This window comes from Meriones unguiculatus, chromosome 1, assembly GCF_030254825.1.
Source record: "Meriones unguiculatus strain TT.TT164.6M chromosome 1, Bangor_MerUng_6.1, whole genome shotgun sequence".
Taxonomy (NCBI): domain Eukaryota; kingdom Metazoa; phylum Chordata; class Mammalia; order Rodentia; family Muridae; genus Meriones; species Meriones unguiculatus.
In genome coordinates this window covers 126,290,830-126,311,619 of record NC_083349.1, presented here as the reverse complement: position 1 = coordinate 126,311,619, position 20,790 = coordinate 126,290,830, and the positions used below count along the sequence as shown (strand labels likewise).

At 46.2% G+C, this 20,790-nt stretch overlaps 1 long non-coding RNA gene across 1 annotated transcript; it reads left to right on the top strand.

Moving 5' to 3' along the window:
* The first annotated feature begins 1,317 nt into the window (after positions 1-1,317).
* LOC110550213 (uncharacterized) lies at positions 1,318-16,775 on the top strand. The gene is made up of 2 exons (XR_002476506.2): positions 1,318-1,992; positions 15,637-16,775. It is a non-coding gene; the product is annotated as an uncharacterized LOC110550213 (long non-coding RNA).
* Positions 16,776-20,790: the final 4,015 nt, after the last annotated feature.

Here is a 20,790-nt window from a genome sequence, read left to right as displayed (position 1 = left end):
TCCAAATACAACAGCATAGGGAAGTCAGACTGTGGAAGGAGCTTCAAACACATCTGAGAAAGAGTCGGAGGACAGAAAGAGAGCGAATGCATACACAGAAGATTGCTTGCTCAGCTTGATTTTTTTCACTTGTATACCGTCTGGGATCAAGCCTATGAAATGCTGCTGCTGCTGCTTGCATTCACAGTAGGTCTTCCCATCTCAAATAACCAAACACAAAAAAACCCTTTATAGACAAACCCCACTGGCCAACCAGTCCTCTAGTGAGACTCTTCCTAACCATTACGATTGGCTAGACACAGATGGGTGGCATTATCTGGAGAGCCTCAGTGGAATTCGGTTTCTTTAAGACTGACATTTACTTAAAGAGATGCCTGTCGATATCAACAGGAAACAGGATCCAGGATTCAAGGAGTAGTGGAGGCTCAAGTCCCTCGGATACAATGGAATAGCAGTGTGCATGACCATTGTCTAGGAAATCATCAGAAGAAGACCTGTCCAGGGTCAGCACTAGTGGAGTGGGTTATTTTTCAGAATATTTTCTTTCCTCTCTATTTCTTAAGCTGAGTATTAAGCCCAGGGCCTTACAAATGCAAGCTCTCCGTGCTGATGACACGCCTTAGCCAGGTATTTGAAAACCATAGATGGTTAAGCCCACAGGTGCACAGGCCATTGATACAGAGGGCTGACTGCAGCCAGATGCTGGCAGACACAGCACCTATCAGACAGAGAATGAGACTGATAGTCACGGTAGAATCAGACCTATTGACTATAGCAGCAGTAACTGCATTTATTGATCCCGTGGTGAGCTGAGCATGGTTTCTGGGTGATTGTGCACATATTAATCAGAGGGATTGCATGAGCCTATGCCCAGCTCTGTTCTCCTGTGTCACCAATGGGACACTGAGGCCATTGCTGCTGAAACAGTTTAAGAGTTATAAGGCTAAGTGAAAGGGTGGGGATTCAGAAGCCTAAGAGGCTTCAGGGATTCTCTCCTATAGAGTACTGCCTTTGCAAGTTATGGGTAGTTATCTTTGGTCAAAACAACCCTAAATAAGGGAATGATGGTGCTATTAGATGCCTAGGACAGTCACATGAGCAAGCAGAAACATGGGCTAGCTGGGAGCTCCTGAGGCCCAGGAACCAAATATCATCAATTTCTGTACAATATCATGACATCACTGATATATTAAGAACTCTGATCTCTGGAGCTTCAACCCCGTTCTTCTCACACACCCCTTTACCCTCCAGCCACACAGTCCTGTCCTGGTGTGTACCATTAACCTCTGAAGTGGCTTCAGGGTTTAAATAGCTGTGTCTCCTCCGGCAACCATATCCTTTCCTCAAGGAGTTTTAAGCAGATAAGCTAAATCCGAACAATATGCTGTACCCGAGAAAGGTGAGGTTTGTAGAACTGTTTTCATGGGGTAAATGGCTTCAACGGAAAGGGTTTAATGGAAGAACACAAGAATAAACACAAATGTCTTCACACTTAAGATGCGCTGTGATTGACTTCAGTGCTGTGGTGGGAGGGGAGGAGATAAACAGCCATCCACTCAGCCTCTCTCTGCTGAAAGTGATGGCTTCCTTCTAGCTGGCACACTTTGCAGGGGTTGGTTGTGCGCAGCTAGGGGCATGAGCGTTGTGGCACCGTGGGACACTGTCTCAGCCTGCGATTTGAGGGTTATGAGCTCGGGGAAGAGACAGTTAAAGCTTCCTCACGCCAGCGAGATGAGTTGTACCACACAGCGCCCATGCCAGGCCAGCAGTCTGGATGGAGCCGAGACATTTAACTGCTCGTGCCAAGCAGTGCCAAGCACCTCTGGAAGCCCCTGCGTAGGACCCCAGATTTAGATTCATGCTGCAGTCTGGGGGAGTGTTTTGACGTCTGCCGGGCTACCGTGAACAGCGCACTGCACACTGCCTCTGAGATGAGACAGAGCTCTCCAGCCTGGGAGTCTGAGGAAGCCGGACCTGGGCAACGCTGCTCAGGTGAGTCGGGGCTGGGGGACTCAGCTGACGAGGGCAGTCCTGCCCATTCCTCTGCTGTGTTTATGGGAACAGTCATTCTGCTGAGGCTGGCTGTTGTGATGTGGCAGATTGATTCCGGAAGATTTCTTGTATTTCCCTAATTCCTTGTTAAAAAGCAGCAACCAGGCTGAGCTTGCGCTTGGGTCATAAAGCCCCCTCCAAAATCAGGAAGGTTATGTTAGAGGGGACCTATCCAAGGAAGAATTGTAGTCCAGAATGGAATTGAGTCCCAGCAGCCTAGAATATGATTAACATGTCCCCAGGGGGATTTCTTGGGAGGCTTCAAATGGGACTGAGATGGTGGCCATGGAATACACAAGGGTGGGGGTGGTGTGGCCAATTTCTAATTCAGAATCCATCCTAGACTTAGCAGGAACTTGCTTGGTATTAGGGGGAAATATCGCATAAGCTGGTAATGTCTGAATTCTTCACAGGAAAAGATGATTATCCTTGCTGCAGCAAGCTTGGGCTCTTGGGGGGATAGAATTATGCCCTGGTTTTGCATTTGTGTTTGCATCCCTGGCATACGGCCTGGTGTTTGACACACATGAGAATGCTTTGTTATCCTGAAAGTGACATGAGATTTGAGTCATAGCTCCAGCACATTGGAGAAGTGGCTCAGAGCACCACAAGAGCCACAGAGCAGTGTTTCTGTGTGGAGGACCACATTAGCTCAGGTGACCCCACATCCACCTGTTTATTCATTAAATGCAGGAGGCCTTAAAATAAAACAAAGGCATGAATGTGGGGAAAAGGCCTTGGGGGGAGGGGTGGCAGCAGTAGTCGAGAAGCAATTAGAATGCATTTTCATACATGTTTGAAAATGTTCAAAAGCAAATTTAATTCACTTAAAAAAATCAAATGAAGTAAACAAATGCCTACTCTCTGCGGGGTTCTCCTCTCAGCATGATATCAAGTGAAACTGTTGGGGCTCTCATGTCCAAGCAGCTGAAAGAAAATTGCACAGAGAAACAAAGGAAAATGAACAGTGTGGCAGGGCTAAGCATCTGGACGGCTGCTTAGACTACGAGGGAAAGGACCTATGAGTGTAACAAGTGTAGAACCTGGAGGTAGGTCTCCCAGGACACGTTGGAGGGACCGAAGGGAAACCATTCCACATGGAAGACCAATGGGGCAGGATAAAGCCCAGCCACAGGTCGGCGAGAAGTCTGTGCATTGCTCAATGTGGGACATAAAGCATATTGGGGGTGTTGTGGGTATGATGTACATGCAGGTGTTTGTGTTGTGTTACAGTCAGGCAATGGCAGTTTCTAACCCTCCAAGATCTAAGCTTCAGGAAGATTGGATTTATGGGAGCTGACATGGCTACAGGTAGACCGGTGAGGATTTTGGCAGAGATCTAAGCTGCCAGCTAAATCTGCCTTTCCCTGAGTGGGGAAGGGGTCAGGGTTGAATCTCTCCTACCGAGAAATCCCCAGGCCTGTGTGTGCACTGGAAGGACTGGGCTACAGAAAAGCATGGTAAGTGATTGTACAATTGTACAATGTCCTGAAGAATATTCCCTAAAAGTCTTAATGATTTTCACACATGGGACATCACAGTGGCCACTTGCCCCCATGTTCATGTTCTTCAGAAAACAAAGTGGACAAACCAGGACAGGTTCAAACCCTTGTAGGAACTATCCTTGTCTGGATTGGCATAAACACTTCTTATACTGATGATCTGTCCTATCCAGGTGAGGCTGGATAGGAGACATCCGTCTCCGGGGCTGATCTTCGGAAACCAGGGCTCTGAATCTCCTAGTTCCGTGTGGTGCTAACTAATGTAGCAGGCCTGGAAATTGTTTACCCAGCCTATCAGGAACAGGGTATGTGCTGTTGCTGCTGCTGAGCTGTACTCCAGGCTAGCCCTGGAGCCTCCTGGCAACTCTCTTATCCCCATTTCCCCTCTCGCTGGAGCAGCACTGGTGATATGTCTGTCACCACATCAGGCTTTGTATGTGGGTTCTGTGTGTCGAACTGGGCTCCTCCAGCTTTCTAGGCTACTGAGCTTTTGCCCAGTCAACCATCTTCCCAGCCCTCTGTCTCTCTGCTTCCTATATACTTGGTCTCACATGAACTGTCTGACCTGCCTCTCACAGTCTCTTTCCGCCACCCCCACTGTGGCTTAATGACCTGTAAACAAGCCACTAACTGCCTCAGGGGAGAGGGAGATGAGGCGAGGATGTCTTATAAATAAGACTCCACCTGTGTTAATGGGTCAGTGAAATTAATTTTTAAATATCAAGGCCTGAAGCAAACCTCTTCTGCAGGGGTGGGTTATGGGGAATGGGGTGGGGGTGGTGTCCAGTAGTGGAGCACGGAGGAGATGCTGGTTGAGGGAGGGCAGTACCCTGGGGAGAAAGAATGCAGGACTAGGTCCAGTGCTGGGAGCAGAACTTTGCTGAGGTCTGAAGCTGCTTGGTGCTCAGGTTGGGAAAGTGAGATGCTGAGCCTCAGATTGTCAATGTCCCTGCCTTCAGACTGCTCTGTGGATGGGGTTCTCCAACAGCCCTAGCCCTGTCTCCACCTCACCCTGGCCTCTTTGGATCCTGCCCGGTTTTCTGTGTGCTGTGTTCCTCTCCAGGCCGTGAGAACGCATCATAAAGAACAGAAGCACACAGTTAGCGCACAGGACACTGTCTCCCTTCAGCTGGTTTTAGGTGCCCCCCCTGCATCACTGTGCCATTCCCTAAGCTTTCCCTGGCAGCTGTGTACGCTCTGATATCTTACTAGAGAACAGACCACACATCTGTGTACGGGGCTGAGGGATGGGACCAGTCATGCAGTGTGACCTATACTCATTCACCTCTGCACTTCTGCCCTTCTGTCTTCCTCACCTCACTCAATACCATCAGCTGAAAAAAGGCCATGACCAGAAAGAAATGACAGAAGCCAGATGTGCCCAAGGGATCTACAAGAAGTGAGATAGCCTGGGGTCGCACTAGTGGGCTGATATTTTCAACAAAATGGCCGGCAGCTGCACCCACTGGGATTCCCCAGCTGTGGAGGAGGGGGAAGCTTCTGTCTGTTAGTGATGGGCAAGGAGGCAGGAAGGAGTTGGGCCATTTTACGAACAAATGGGATTCTCTCTGGAGGTTCACTTCTCACTTCTTTGAGGTACACTGTGAACATGACACTTGATAAAATGGTTAAAATGTTTAGATTTAATTTAGCTCTTCAACCCTATGATGATTTCACTAGCATGCATTAATCCCTTTTAAGGGTCTCTGAAGGCGTTGGAGGAAAGGACAGGACCATGCTTTCCCTAACATATACACTCACCTAGGCTGCTGAGTGTCCTTGAAGAAACTCTGGCTAGTCGGGTCAGCTCTGTATGACGAGATGACTTCTCTTCACAGATTCATTGACACACATGGCAAAAGTTATTTTATGTAGCTTGGGTAGGTGTCGTGTGTGTATATTCTGAACAGACAACAACAAGTTCTATTATGTCCCTCAGCAAAGAAAACTAGGTCTTCTTGGCACAGAGGTGGCACAAGCAGGCAGCCACCCGGCCTAGGCAATCAATGCTCACTAGTGAGGTGGACCAGGTGTTGTGAACAGGTACAGCCTTCTTAATGGCTGCTGACAGTAGTCACCGTCACAGGCAGCCCTGGGAATGATACTTATCCTAGAGTCCCATGACAGGACAGACGCCACTAAATTAAGTATGGAATCTTCAAGCTTTCCACTGTGCTGTGTATGCAAGGAATGCTGTGCAAGAGCCACCATTATTAATGATGTCTGCTTAGTCCCACCAATAGGATACAGCACCCTCTGAGACATCTATTTAATCCCCCAGGCAAAAAGTAGAACTCAAAGAAGAAAAACAAAACAAAACAAAACAAAAACAAAAAAAACTAAGAAGTGAAATAGTGTAAAAGTGAGTCTGTGAGAGATGGGACATGGCTGATTTTCATCAGGCCTCACCATGTCCTGTTGTCTGACATCAGGCAGTGTTCACGTTTATCTTCCCCACTGGTTCCTTCCAGGCATCTCTCATGTTATACTGTGTACATTTCACGTTGGCTTCTGGATGAGACTTTCTATCTAACTGGAGCCCTAAAATGCCGGAACTTCAAAGGAAGCCAAACCAAACCTTGTTGTGCACTTTGGGGAGGAGTGGAGCATCTTTAGTGAGCTGAGCTAATGGCCAGTCCCGAACACAAGGGATTCACTAGAAACCAACCCACAAAGAGAGGATGGCAGTGTCTGCTGCCTAACAGATACTCAGCATAGGAAACACATTTTTGCTGCGGCTCTAGTTTTATGAAATTCTTTGTAGCAGGATGCCTTACATCTGGCAGCACAGCTTTTGGGAGGCTCCTTGCCCAAGTGCTTACAGACTTAAACCTGCAGACTTCCTCAGCTGGTATTCCATATATACAAGTACAATAGTGCTGGGATTCTAAAGCCCAATTAAGTGGAAAAGGTCCCTCCAGAGGTAACAATAGGCCAGAGCCCAGCAGCAACAACAACAAAAAAAAGCTACTTAGTTGGCCTCCTTTGTTAAAAAAGAATCCTTAAAGAAAGCCCCCCTCGGAATCCCCTGAATGAGGACTGAACCAACCTCCCATCCTCCCCGTCACACACAGGGTTAATTGAATACTGGGGATGGGGGTGGGTCCTTCTTTTGTGGCAGAAGCTGGTCACAAAACAAAACCCAGTCCCGGGGTATTGAAGGGGTTTCTAGCTCACACCCCTTTTGGAAATTAAGCCTTAGAGTTCTGCCTTACAGGCCAGCCTAGTGCCCTGCAGAGAGACCTCAATCTTTCCAACATACAGAATTTCCTGGAAAGGGGGAATGCAACATCTCAAGTCACCGGCTGAATGCAGACTCCCCGACAGTCAGCTTTGCCCCTCTTTGTCCCTGGTACACTGGGTGTGCAGCTGGCTCCTGTGGCAGAGTGGGTGGAGGATGGCCGGCCTGTCAGTTGTGCAGCCTAGGTCGCCCTTCCCCTCCCCATCCCCCACAGTAAGCTGCGCGAGGGTAATTAAACCTCAGTGGCCTGGAAAGTTTAGAGGACACCAAGCGCCTGCTGCTTCCCAAGCCTCCTCTCTAGCCTGGGAGACTGGCTTTAGTTACTTTGTGTCTCTCCAGGTAAACAAGCTTGGGAAAGGTCACAGGTGGAAACTGAATGGCATCTTGCTTGTGTGAAAGGTTTGCTTAATTAAATACTCACAAAAGTAACTAATTGTAGAAAAAAAAAAAGGAGAGAGAGAGCTAAATTAATTAACTAATTTATTTTAACCCAAAACCGAGGGTTAGATTTGTTTTCACATGCCGGTTTTTTGGGGGTGCTATCTTATGAAATAGGATATTTTCTTAACATACCAAATATTTGAAGAGGTGCTAATATTCTTTTTTATTTTTGCAGCACACAAGCAGGGGATATGAAAAGCAGGGGTTCTTGTAAGAGCCATGATAATTTGATAATTGCTATGATATATATAAATTACAGGCTGCGCAACAGGTTGTAGTACAGGGAAGTTTATTGTGGGAAAGGCCAGGGACAGTGGGAGAAGAGAGTATGCAGGGACAGGCAGTGGGAGAAGAGAATCAGAGGGACAGAGTGAGAGAGAGAGAGAGACAGAAAGAGAGGGATGGAGGGAGGGAGAGAGAGATGGGGGAGGGAATTGTCTCAGGCACAGAGAGGGCGAGAGAAACCAAGGCAGAGAGAGGCACACAGTGATGGACAGGTCCTTTATACATGTATCTGGTGTGCACACATCTAGCGGCTGCTGCATCGACTCGTGAACTAACAATAATAGATGCCATGTTCTCTCAGGTGAAGCGTTCCATTGTTTTGGACCTGAGCATTCTTTACTTTTTAATCTAAAAATCATTGTTTACAGTTTCATCCAAATATACAATGTGTTGTGATTATGTTCACCTCCCATTACCCTGGTCACCAACTTTCTTTTCCCTCTGAACTCTTTTTTTTTTTTTTCTCAACTTGTCCTCCAGTGGCAACACCGTTGAAGAAATGGCACCCTTCCTTTGCATTGGCAAGTAATGTCACTAGCGTCTTGGGAGGGAATGGGGTTTTGGGGGTACCCCTCTATCTGTGATGGCTCATGGAAGGGCCCCATCTTGTGCAGCTATTCATCATCCTACTTTTCTTCTCTGTTGCTGTGATAAAGACCGTGACTAAAAGAACATTGGGCAAGAATCGATGTGTCACAATCACAGCCCAGAATTGAGGGAAGTCAAGGGAGAAACTGCAGAGAAGTGCTGTGTCCTGGCTTGCTGCCTAAGCTTGAATTCACTACCTTCCTTATACTTTCCAGGATCACCAACTGGAAGTAGCAGGCCCACAGTAGGCTAGACCCTCCCATGTCAACCAATAATCAAGAAAATGCCACACAGATTTGTGTACAGGCCAATCTGATGGAGGTCACTCCTCTTCCCAGATGGCTTGAGTAGGGCTGACACTAACCATCCCAGTTGTAATTGTTCTGTGTCTTACCTGAATGGCAGCCTCTCTTCCCTAGTCTCATTTCTCCCTCCCTTCTATTATGTTTCCTGGGCCTTGGGGACAAGGATGATATAGGTGTCCTGTTTAAGAATAAATACTCAACAATCATTCTTTTTTTTTTTTTCAGACCAGATAGATAGGCACCTCTGCATTTAATGTCACATTTTGCAAAAAAGAGTGGCATTAATCTATGAGTGTAAATATCAATATTTAGAAGGAAGTTTGACAACATGGCCACTTAGGGAAAGGTGAGCAGTATGGCCCTTACTTAGACCCATGCCCTCCCTTTGCCATGGGCTTTTGACCAGGCAGCAGCCTCCTTCCACAGAGGAGGTGTGTACTTAGCTCCGTGAGTATTCACTGTGTCCTCAGTGATGGTAACAGCCACAGCATGTGTGGAGAGTTGTGCTGTACACCTGCTCAGGCAGGCATCTTAGTTTTGTTCAGGGTACCTGTTCCACAGCTGCAAGTGAGTGGCTAGGCCAGTACAACTCGCTTAGAAAGTGAGAGCCAGTTCTGCGTGAGCTCCTGCACCAGCTGTCTTCTCCAGGGAAAACATCTCTTCCTGGATGCCATATTCACAAGGCATTTTATAGATAGAGGGTTCGCGTGTTCCTCCTGCTCAGAATGCTGGTTTGGAAGTCTCGTGTGGACAGAAGAACACCACCATGTGGAGTTCCTCACTTCAAGGCTGGTTCATTATAGGACTGGGGATGAAAAGCCAAAAGAAAGCCACCAAAATGTCCTAAAGAGGGTGCCTAGAATTTCCACACAGGCACTCTGGAAAAGGACAGGAGTCCAAGGATACAGCTTAGGCCCCGAAGTGGTGGCCTCTGCTTGTGGCTACTTACCCCCATCAAGTGGTGGCCTCTGCTCCCTCTCAGTGCCCTGTGAACTGCCCCCCCCCAATGCCTGCTCCTTGAAATCTTCTACAAGTGGCCTGCCTTGTTCTATTTGTTCTTAGAAGCAGTACTGTCGAGCTCCAAGGTACCTTTCCTCTCTGACTAGACCCCATCTTCCACCTAGAAGGATATATGCCTTGCATACATGCCAAGCAAGAAGGCCTGGAGGAGTATGGCACATTCACTTTTTCTAATCACACACCCAGTGGCAGCCTACTGAGTTGAAGCTAACTTCCTCAACCACTTCCAAATTATTTCTTTATAGTTCAGCCCCCCTGGCAAGTTCTCTTATTGCTGTGAGGAAAGTTTCTGGAAAACGCCACTTAAGGGAGGAAGGGTTTGATTTGGCTCACAGTTTAAGGGTGTTGTGCAGTATAAAGTCACTCAAGCAGAAGCTTCAAGGCAGCTGATCATACTGTGTCTGCAGTCAGGAAAGAGGTGAATGTAGGTTCTCAGCTTGCTGCGTCGTCTTTTTTATTTAGTGTGCATGCCGGCTAGTTATATGTGAACTTGACAAAAGCCAGAAAAGGGAAGAGGGAAATTCAGCCGAGAAAATGCCCCTTTCAGATTGTCCTGTAGGCAAGGAAGCGGTGGGTTTTCTTGGTTGCTGATTAATGTGGGAGGGACCAGCTTACTGGGGGTGGGGCCATCCCTGAGCAGGTGATCCTGGGTGCTATAAGAAAGCAAGCTGAGCAAGCCATGTTAGCAAGCCTGTAAGCAGAACCCTTCCGTGGTGACCTCATCTGATTCTGTCTCCAGGTTCCTGTACTGTTCCAGCTTCTGCCCTGACTTCATTCCATGAAGGATCATGCTATGGAACTGTAAGCTAAAACAAGCTGTTTCCTTCTCATGCTGCTTTTGCTCATGGTGTTATACCACAGCAATAAAAAATCCTAACTTAGTGTGGGACCCAAGACCATCTAATTCTGTCACCCAGAATAAGGGTGGGGCTTCTCAACACAATCGACCTAATGTAGATGCTCTCAAGTATGTCCAGATGTTTGTCTCTGAGGTGATTATAGATCCTGTGACACTGATAGTCACTACACATGGCTTTTGTTCACAAGGGCACCACAGAACTGTGAGAGCCAATCCGAGCACAAGTGTACTGGGAAACACAGCCCAAGTGTCCATGCTTCTGAGCACTTGAGTTTCTGTAATGACTAGGTGACACACTCCTGGAAAACTTCTCCACCTCCATAGTACCTATGCTCCTCCATGTTGATCATGCCCAGTGTGGGAGACAGGAAGACGAGAGGGGTACTGGTGATCTTGGGGTTGTATGTACCACAGTCAGCATATGGTGTAGATTGCTTTGTAAATAGTAAGGACCATTTGGGTGTTTATGGGTACATGGTGAGAAGAGTACCTACAAGTGGCATGCTATGAATGGAGCCACGTTTCCCTCTACTTCCTCCTTCCTTCCTCTTCCTCTTAGTCCTTTTCCTCCCTTCTCTATCTTCCTCCTCCACCTTCTTCATTCTACCTTTTCTTCCTTCTCTACCTCCTCTTTCTACCCCTTCCCACCCTTCTTCCCTCCCTTCCTCCTTCCTCTTTCACTTACTCTTTATCCTTTTCTGTTCCTCTTCTGACTACTTCTTCCTTTTCAGGAACTTGGGTAATATGAAGTAAGCATGAAGAAGAAACCCCCTTCTCAGGCTATAGAGACCTGCAGGAGGATGGTCCGCCTGTTCTTTAAAGTTGGGCAAGCCCCATCAGGTGGCTGCTACACATTCTGCCTTCCATTTGATAGCTACTCTTTTACTATACAATGATGTCTATTTTTGTGTAGTTGTCTCCTGATGACCTCCAAGAGTGGCACATTTTTAACCATTCTTCCTTTCATCTCTGCATTTTGTCCTTTCCTTTTTGGTCCCTGAATGGTTGAATTTTCTGTGGTAGCTGCTGTACTGGGAGGCTGATCTCACCAGGGTCCTTAAAAAAGGCTCTTGTGTGGATTTTGAGGCTGAGACTTCAGCTTTGACCCCTGCCACTGCTAAATGCCTTTGGTGGTAAGGAGACCAAGAGCTATTCTGTGGTATCACTGGACACCCAGATTTGAAGACAGCAGAGCCCACACTGCTGCTTTGGGAAATAACTCTTTGTCTCTTTGACATGTGAGAGAACTAATTCTATTCTCATCACCATGTTCTCTCTGTCCACATCTTTCAGGATGGGCAGCTACCATGACCTGTTATGACACTTTTCACAGTGTTTCCAGACAATGCCTGGGAGAAAAAGACCAGAGTACAGGACCTGTCCTAAAATTGCTTGGAGGAACAGAAAAACAGTCAGGCTTACATATTTCTTCTTTCTGGCTAAGGTTGTTTGTTTGTTTATTTATTTATTTATTTATTTTTAAGAAGGTCAGCCATCAGGTGTGATGTCTCACACCTGTAATCTCAGCACTGAGGGACGCAGAGACAGGTAGATCTCTGTGAGTTCAAGGACAGCCTGGTCTACAAAGTGGGTTTCAGAACAGCCAAAGCTACACAGAGAAACCCTGTCTCAAAAAAACAAAAGCCAAAACAAACAAAAAAACAGTGTTCAAAAGTTCTTCTTTCCTTCACCATTAAAGCAAATGTTTTTCATGGTGTTTAGTGAAGGACAGCGGCTATCAAGGACTTCTCTGTGCCTGACTCATTTTCTCCAGTTTGAAGAGGCAGCAAGCTGGAACACAGGGCTGGGAATCCACAGTGAAGTTGGCCAACACTTTGGTTTTGAAATACTGAGGCAGTGGTGTGAATTTGTACACTTGTAAAATAACATGGATCTCCCAGAGTTGTCTTGCTAGCATCCTTTTTGTCCTCTCTTCATGTCTAAGAAAAATGACTCTCTGAGCTTCTAGGCACACTGGCCTGGGTGGAGAGCTCAGACCTGTGAGCTAAAGTCTAAACAGAGGACTGACTGATGGAAGGAATTTGCTGTAGCAGTGGTCCATGGCCCCTAGAACACTGGCCTCTCCCCCCAGAAGAGAAGAAGAGGACAAAGCCTGCTAGATATCTTAGTTTTTGTCACAGCAGGGAACAGATACTCCATCACAGTCATGGAAACTACATGCTAGGGAAAGGTCTCATGTGGCTACCGAGGAAGCTGATGTAGCCTTCTCGTGAGGACTGATGCTGTCCCATCCCTGCTTTCTTGGTTCTGATTCTGGAAGTGACACATTTCCCATGAGGTTGCTTGTTTTCCTTGGCAAAAGTCTACCGTCTACTGCCATCTTTGCTTCTGGAAGAGGGAGCTGAGAATTGCTGGTTGCATGGTTGCCCACTCTGGGTGCCAAGCATTTCTGTACAAACACTGCACAGTATAACCTGTGCACCTGAGTGGTGGTATCTTTTTGCTCCCCTTTTACATGGTGTAGGAGATGATATTGCCAAAAACTGAGCAAAGGACCTACTTCCTATCATGCAACACCCAAAGTGATGAAAATAGGGTGCAAAATGTCATGTTCCAAGGCCAGATATCTGGTCATGTTTTTGAATTTCTTACTTTGGAAGCCACTGGAGTGTATACTCTAAGTATGGTGATGGAGAAAATGATGATTTGATTTGATCCAAGCTTGGCCCTTGAGTTAACATCCAGCATTTTTGTTTGTTTGTTTGTTTATGAAGCAGAAATGGAATTGGGTGAAGGCCACAATCTGAGCAGGAACACACCTAACTCTCTCTTTCCCTCAAAGTGGTCTCAATATAGCAGAATGCAAGGTAAGAGGATAGACAGGATAGAGAATGCTACAGCAACCTTACTGAGCACAGTGCCACATGGTGCCATTGAAGTCCACCTCCAAGAGATGAAACGCAGAACACCCAACAAGAATTAAAGCCTAGACTCCTGTGAGCTATTGGAATGAGAAATGTGCTCAGGCATCAGAGCTGAGCAGCTTGTCAAGCCAGGGGCTGGATAAAAATCTCACACTGTTTAATAGCCCCTCTCAGAGCTGGTAGCAAGAATACATACACAGATACTGGCCCAAGGTTGAGATGAGAGTCTTAGGGGCATAGCCACACATGCCTGGTATGGAGGTCCCAACAAGCACCAACCCACATTGCCTACAAATTCTGAGGTAGGAATGGAGTTACAGTTCAAAAGCAATCAGAGCTCAGAGGCCATCAGGGCAAACTTGGCAGTGACCACCATTCTGCAATATGCCTGCACTCTGTGAGGCATTTCTGTGAGTCCAGGGACGTAAAATGCTAGGAAAGTGAACCCAGATCACATGTGGGAACTTAAACCACCAAGAACTTTTTACCAAAATGACTACTTTATATTGGATACACCAACAAGGACAGAGCAGGCCTTTGATCATTTTAAAGGAGAAAGGAAAGTGACATAGCCCAAATTACACAACATGAGTCAACAAAAGTCATGGCAACATGAAAATAGTCACTGAAGGAAAGTAAGTAGGCTGGCTTGGAGATTCCCTTTCCCTGTTTCTTTATTGTCTATTGGAACATCTTTGATGACCTTGTCCCAGATGACCTTGAATCCAGGTGACCAGCACAGCCTGGCATTGAGCAGGAGCAGAATGTTGGTGTTGGTCTTATTGATGGTCTACCACGTTGAGTGCCCTAAAGAGGTGCTGCTCCCATAATCCTCCAGACATGGTTCAAAAATGGCTGTTGTCAGGTCCCTCTGCCCCAGTGGGAACTGTGGCCACCGGCTAAAGATGCTCTGGGAAATAGCAGGTGTGAGCAAGCAGCTGCTTTGTTTTGCCTGGTGTGACACAGTGGAAAAGCCCAGTGTGTATGGTGCATCTTATTACAGAGCCAGTAGAGACAGGTCCCCTCTGAGGGCTGGCTCACTGTTACCAGCCCCCTTTCTACAGCGTCTCTCTAGACATTTCCTGTCATGTCCTTTTTTTGTGTGTTCCCTAGTCCTGTGCTAACGAGGATCTTTGAAAAATGACTGGTATGGTAATGATCTACGGAACTTACCGGAGATAGCAATTAAACATGGTTAATGGCTGGGGTACACTGACACATTAAGAGGTCTGCAGACAGCGATTTATGAAGACAGCTCTGCCGCCTACTTGGTACCCGATGCATTTTTCTGGTTTCCGCTTAGGCGGGCTGGTCTGTGTTTGGAATGATTACCAGGCCTCTTTCAGTATCTCTCATTGCCAGGCCACCAAAAAAAAAAAAAAAAAAAAAAGCATATTAACAAGTTTTTCGGTCCCTCCTGGTGTTCCAGTACCTCATGGTCCTGAGGTAGGCTTTGTCCTCATGAATCCATGTCAACAGTTCAGTTTTCAGGAAAAAAATAAAAAGGAAAAAGGTGGTGAAAATGAATATCAAAAGAGAAAGTGCTAAGGTCTAGGGAGATAGATGGCTCAATTGAAAATATTCTTGTCATCCAAGCATGAAGTCTCTGTGGTTTTGTGTCCAGCCCCACATAAAATTCCAAGCTTGTAGCTACTCTAGTTAGCGCTTCTATTGTTATGACAAAGCAGCATGCCCAAAGCAACTTGGGAAGGAAAGGGTTTACTCTGGCTTGCTGGTTACAGTCTGTTGCACAGGAAACTCAGAGCAAAACCTCAAAGAAAGAATCTGAAGGCAGAGATTCAAGCAGAGGCCATGGAAGAGTACTACCTACAGGCTTCCTCTTGATGGCTCATTCAGCCTGCCTTCTTATACAACCCAGGACCACCTGCTCAGGGGTAGCCCCACCCACAGTGGGCTGGACCCTCCTGCAGCAATCAATAACCAAGAAAGTGCCCAACAGACATGCCCATGGGCCAATCAAATGGAGACAGTTCTTCAACTGAATGAGACTCCATCTTCTCAGGTGACTCTAATTTGTGTGAAGTTGACAAAACTTAACCAGTACTTGTGTCACACACTTATAGTCCCAAGGTCAGGGAAACAGATACTGGGGAGTCCTGGGGCTTATTGGCCAGCTAGTCTAGCTGTATTGGTGAGCTGACTCCACCGTCACTAAGAGATTTTGTTTCAACAGTAAGTTGGAGGGGTTGAAGAAGACAGAAGACATTGATCTCTGCCCTCTACATACACAGGCACACATGAGCCTGTTCATCCTCTCACACAGGCATACAGAAATTTTTATTCACACACATACCAAGAAAAATTGTAGATTTGACATTAGAGATGTTTTATAGGTATACAAGATGACTTGATAGCAATAATTTAAATTAATTACTGAGCTTCACTGCCCTAAACTTTGCTTGATTTCTGGCTATAACAAATATTCTTCTTCCTGAAGGGAATAGAACAGCCCAGCTCACCAGTGGTCAGCAGGTTCCAGGAACATCACTTCCTTTATCCAGCATCCTACCTCTGTGACTTGTAAAGAAACCAACCCAACTTCCAGTGGCACAACAGAGCTCATGGATGCCACATTCTTCAATATCTGCACTTCCTCTAACAGTTGGATATGTTTTCATTTGCTGGTCTGGGCATTGTAAAGACCCCACTAAGTCTAAAAGGAGTGTTGATAATTCAATTTATAAACCAACTTTCTGAGTAATCATTATGATATCCTTTTCTCTTTGTGGCCAAGAATGTATACTCTCTTATCTTTGATGGTCCCTGACGCTTTTACATCACGAGACTCAAAGCAGAAGTGTACAGACAATTAGGAGATAACTCAAGCTGCTGAATTTGAAAGCTGGGACATGACTAGTGGAAAATCAGTAGAGGTGAAGACCCTTTCATGATAAATTGTGAGTGCATTTGGACCATGGGAATAATGTATCTTTGGGCAAGACAATGGGTGGCTTCTTGTTGATACCTCCTGCTTGCTATCTGGTGAATCTTTGAAATAAGCACTTTGCTCCCACAGGGTCATGGATGGCATGAGTATCTTGAGTGTCCTAGGGACATCAGTGATATGACACAACGTGTGGAGGAGCCCCTCTGCTTCTACTGGAACCATAATTCAATGCACAGAAAGGACCTCTGCGTTGGACTCAACCCTGATGCATCCTGTCTATATGGATAAGGAGTATTTTTGGGGAAACACTAATGCTAAAGAAACTACAGCTTTTCTTCAGAGTTTGGATCATTCTGAACTACATGGACTTATGCTCAGTGAGTTTTATGTTCTTTGGAAATACGTCCTGTCGATGCTGGTATTGGAAAGAAAGATAGAGAAGACACTCTTCCAGACAAGCAAAAGCAGGAGATATGACCTTGGCTCTGTGAGCTACCACAGGGAGGAACACAGTGAAGGCCTCTGGAAACTTCCAGATAAGTGTGGGTGTGTTTTGTCAGATGCCAGAAAGTGGGTACTGCAGAAGACTTCCTGTGTTTCCTGTGGATAAATACTTACACAAAACTATTTATTACTGTAATGCAAGCTGGCTACACTATGTCTTATAAATTTCATTTGTTTTAACAGTTGCATTAGTAATTTTGCTTTTGCCTGAATCCTAAGAGGTGTTTTGTTGCTGTTGTTGTTGTTATTGTTTGTTTTTGTTTTCTTTTTCAAATAGAACCAAATACAGGAGAGAACGAAGAGCGTGGCCATTGCCTGGTTCTCTAGGGCACCGGGAAGAGGTTGCAAATGGTCTCTAAAGGATGGAGAGGTGACATGAGTTTGTGCTCACAAGCTTGAGGCTTTAGAGGCCATCAGGGAGTCTGCCAGCAGCTAACTTACTCCGCTTTCATTCACTCAGGATGGCTTGAGCTTTCCTCCACCAGTTCTCAGCAGTCGGTTATTAAGGGGGAAGAGTAACAAAAGAACATCTCAGCCACCGGGCATTCTGCATTTGTGGGCGTGGATGGAGGAAACCTCAGCGTAGCCATTGTTAAGAAGCCGGCAGCTGGCAGCTCAGGCCAGCTGCACCGGCTTCACGGGGGGCTGCTCCCAAGCTGCTGCTTTTCCAGCCTCATTCAAGGCCAAGTGGGACCATGTGCACGCTTGTCGTCCCATAGGTTTGTAGCGAAGTGGGAGGCCATCTAAAGGGCACACAGCCTACCAGGTTAGACTTCAATTTGCATGCAGTGTCCTGTCTCAAGGTCAGTTTTTCCTTGGACCAGAAGTTAGCTTTTGTATGTACATATGTGGAGGTGCATGTGCACACATCTGTGTATGTGCATGTATGCATATGTGAGTGAGTGAGTAGGAGGAGGGAAAGGAAGAGAGCGAGATTTCCCAAATCTGTTATTGGGAAATATACTTTATGGCTGGTACTGTCCCCTGGGGTTTCTGTGTGGATTAATATGCTTCAGGCACACACACACACACACACATGCACGAACGCCCCATGCCCACCTCCATCCTGACATGATAGATGGCAGGCTCGACCTGGAGCCCAGAAGGTCATACTGTGTTAACAAATGAATCTTGACCCATTCTTTCACTATAGCCTCCAGGAGCCCCAGACTGCTCCTCATTCCTTTCCAACTCAGCCTCCCCCACCCTAAGCAGCAGCTTCCTTTGTTAAGGACCCAGAGGGCAGCTGCTGACTCTAGAGCTGAAGGGAGGAGTAGAGGAAGAAGCTGGTACAGGCCTGACCAGACCTAGTGGCAGGCTGCCAGCTAACAGCCTCCAACAAGCTCCTCTGTTCCCTAGGTAGATTTTTCTTTCATGGATGCCATACATTTAGAGAAGGGCAGACAGTCTGGGAATCAACTGGACCCTCACAGATAGTATATACAGTTAAAAAATTCTAGACAGCAATCATCCTGTTAAAACCGCACATTACATTACTTTAAACAGGGCTCTGGTGTCCTGCAATGTTGCAAGGCTGCTACAAGGAAGCCGGCCTTTGTTATCCTCCACGCTTTTCCTCCTGCAACCCTGTCCGGTCTCTGCTCTGCCTGACTCAGCTGGTGGAGTCTGGTGAATTATGCATCACTGAAGGAGAGAGGTTGAGCCTCTGAGGCTGTGCCTTCAGCACAGGGAGCCCAGCAGACTCGCTTCTGCCTCCCTCCTACCAAACCACCATCCAAACAGCAGGCTAAGATGGTGGAGCCTATGGAAATGGGATGGGGATGCCCATGGGATCATAGCTACAGTAGAGACGTGGTCCATCCAGGTCACCCTCTTCCATCTAGCACAGGGAGCTCTGTCTGGGAGCCCCTCCATATGGTGGAGCACTGTTTTATTTATTTATTTATTTGTTTGTTTGTTTACATTAAATGCTTTCATTTGAAATGAAGTGGGCTGTGCGGCTTCATTTCTGAAAGTCTCAGGAAAAGCCCTTTTTGGCTTTGGCTTTTTTTTTTTTTTTTGAAAAGACGATGCCTTCGCCTCCAAAGCTGTGTTGGCTCTCTGAGCCATGGTGGTGTGTTCTCTCCACTTCAAAAATACACAGGGACATGTGGAAGTATTCTAATTTTTTTTTCAGATCCCAAACCATATGCACCAAATTTTCGCAGACTTGATCTTAATGTAGATAAAAGTGAAAACCCCCGAGGGGCCCCCATGCTGTAGAAATCCTTGCATTGTAGACTCTAATTTAATCATCCCTAGCCACAGAATTTCTTTGCATAAATTACAGCCTCCATGATAACATCGCTTTCACAAAAGGTGGCCTCTAATCGATCCACTCTCCCGGAGATGGCTGGGCTTTCCAAGCAGAGGAGGGATATGCAGCTTGAGAGAGCTGTGGATTGCACCTGGGGCTTCCGAGACTGAGCGGCCTCTGATGGCTGTTTGCTTATTCAGCTGATTTTACTTTTCACCTTGACATTTGCTAACTGTTTGGTTTTTATTTTCTGGGAATAGAGGGGTATTGGCGACTGCCTCCACTTAGGCATCTGGAGGAGGGGCATCTAGTCGATTAGCTCAGCATGGAAACTGGTGGTAGAAGCCTTTCTCAGCATGCATTTATCTCCTGCCCCCCCTCTTCCGTCCAGTCCCTAAAAAGCATGAGGTTGTTTTGTTTTGTTTTGTTTTGTTTTGTTTTTAATGTCATTTTCATGTTTTGGGGGTATGCTCAAATATGACTGAGAGCAATGTCCATTCAAGTTGTGATGAACATGTTTGGGGTTCTAGCCTCCCTTCTCCCAGACATTAGCACCCAAAAGGGAGTCTTTCTCTGGACTAGGGAGCATGCTTTGAAAGCCTTACTATTGAAGGGAGGCCCTCAGTCAGCCATTAGTCTGTACCTGCTTTGTAATGACTGAGAACACTCTGGATGATCCCTTTGAAAGAACATGTTGGGGAAGATTCTCCCAGAAGTAGCTGGTCTCCATCCTTAGAACTTTGCCTCACAAAGAACTTCAGACCTAAGGACTATAGGAACTGGTCAATACACCACTCTTCACTTCAGTGGGGTTCATTTGAGACAAATTAATCATTTGCACATGTTCTCAAATTGAAGGGTGCTTTTAGTGTTAAAATTTTCAAAGAAGATTGTGCCTCACCTACACATGTGTAAAGAAAGAATATATATTTACATATATATACATATAATATATATTATTATATATACACATATATATGTATATGCCAAAAAAATCTATTGGGCACTGTAGCATAACTTTTGACTATCTTATTGGGGTCTTTTTCCTACCTATGCCATCCCTACACCATCCAACTCCCCAATATAGGAAGGAGAGAAAGAAGGTCAGCGGGGAAAGGGACCACAATAGCGTTAGACCATTTCCTGCTGATTAGGGGGGTTCGAGTTCCTTGGTGCAAATTTGATCTTTGTTGTGAGGATATCTCCAATGGACAGCCAGCAATCCAGCAAACAGCAACAGCAGCAGGAGGAGCAGTGGCCACCTCCTCCCCTCTCAGGGCTCTGGCATTTATCATACACTTGCAGAAACTATCAGCAGCTGGCAAAATCATGTCCCTGACAGAGCACAAAACAAATAGTTAGCTGCTATGGACAATCTGAAGCATCCCCATATCCTACACCAGGGATTAAAATAAAAACACATCCACGTAACATTTCTGTATTTTAAAAGAAACCATATTTCTCAATACAGGGCACAAGCACACAGCAGGTATTAAATAAAGGCAAAAGGATTGAGTGAAAATTCTGCAAACGGTCACAGTCCTGCATGAATGTGATGATTAAACCTGCAGAGGTGTTTCAGTGGATAAGAGAGTTTTCTTAGTAAGCATGAAGGCCAGGTTTCAGATACCCCAAACCCACATAAAATCTGGGATTCGCTGCATACACCTATAAGCCCTGGAGGGAGGGAAAGAACCTTTGCTGGGGTTTGCTGGTCATCAACTGTGTTGAGCAGCAGTGAGCTCTGGATTTGATGCAAGACCCTGTCCCAAGGAAATAGGCAGAGAGTATAGACCAGGACACCCAACATTCCCCCTTTGACCTCTTTACATGTGTGCAAGGGCTCAAGCCTTGCACATATGTGTACAACCAAACACATACAATGCTGTAATTGTAAACCATTCAAATTTCTACTGTAGTTTGCAATCCTGGTAATATAATAA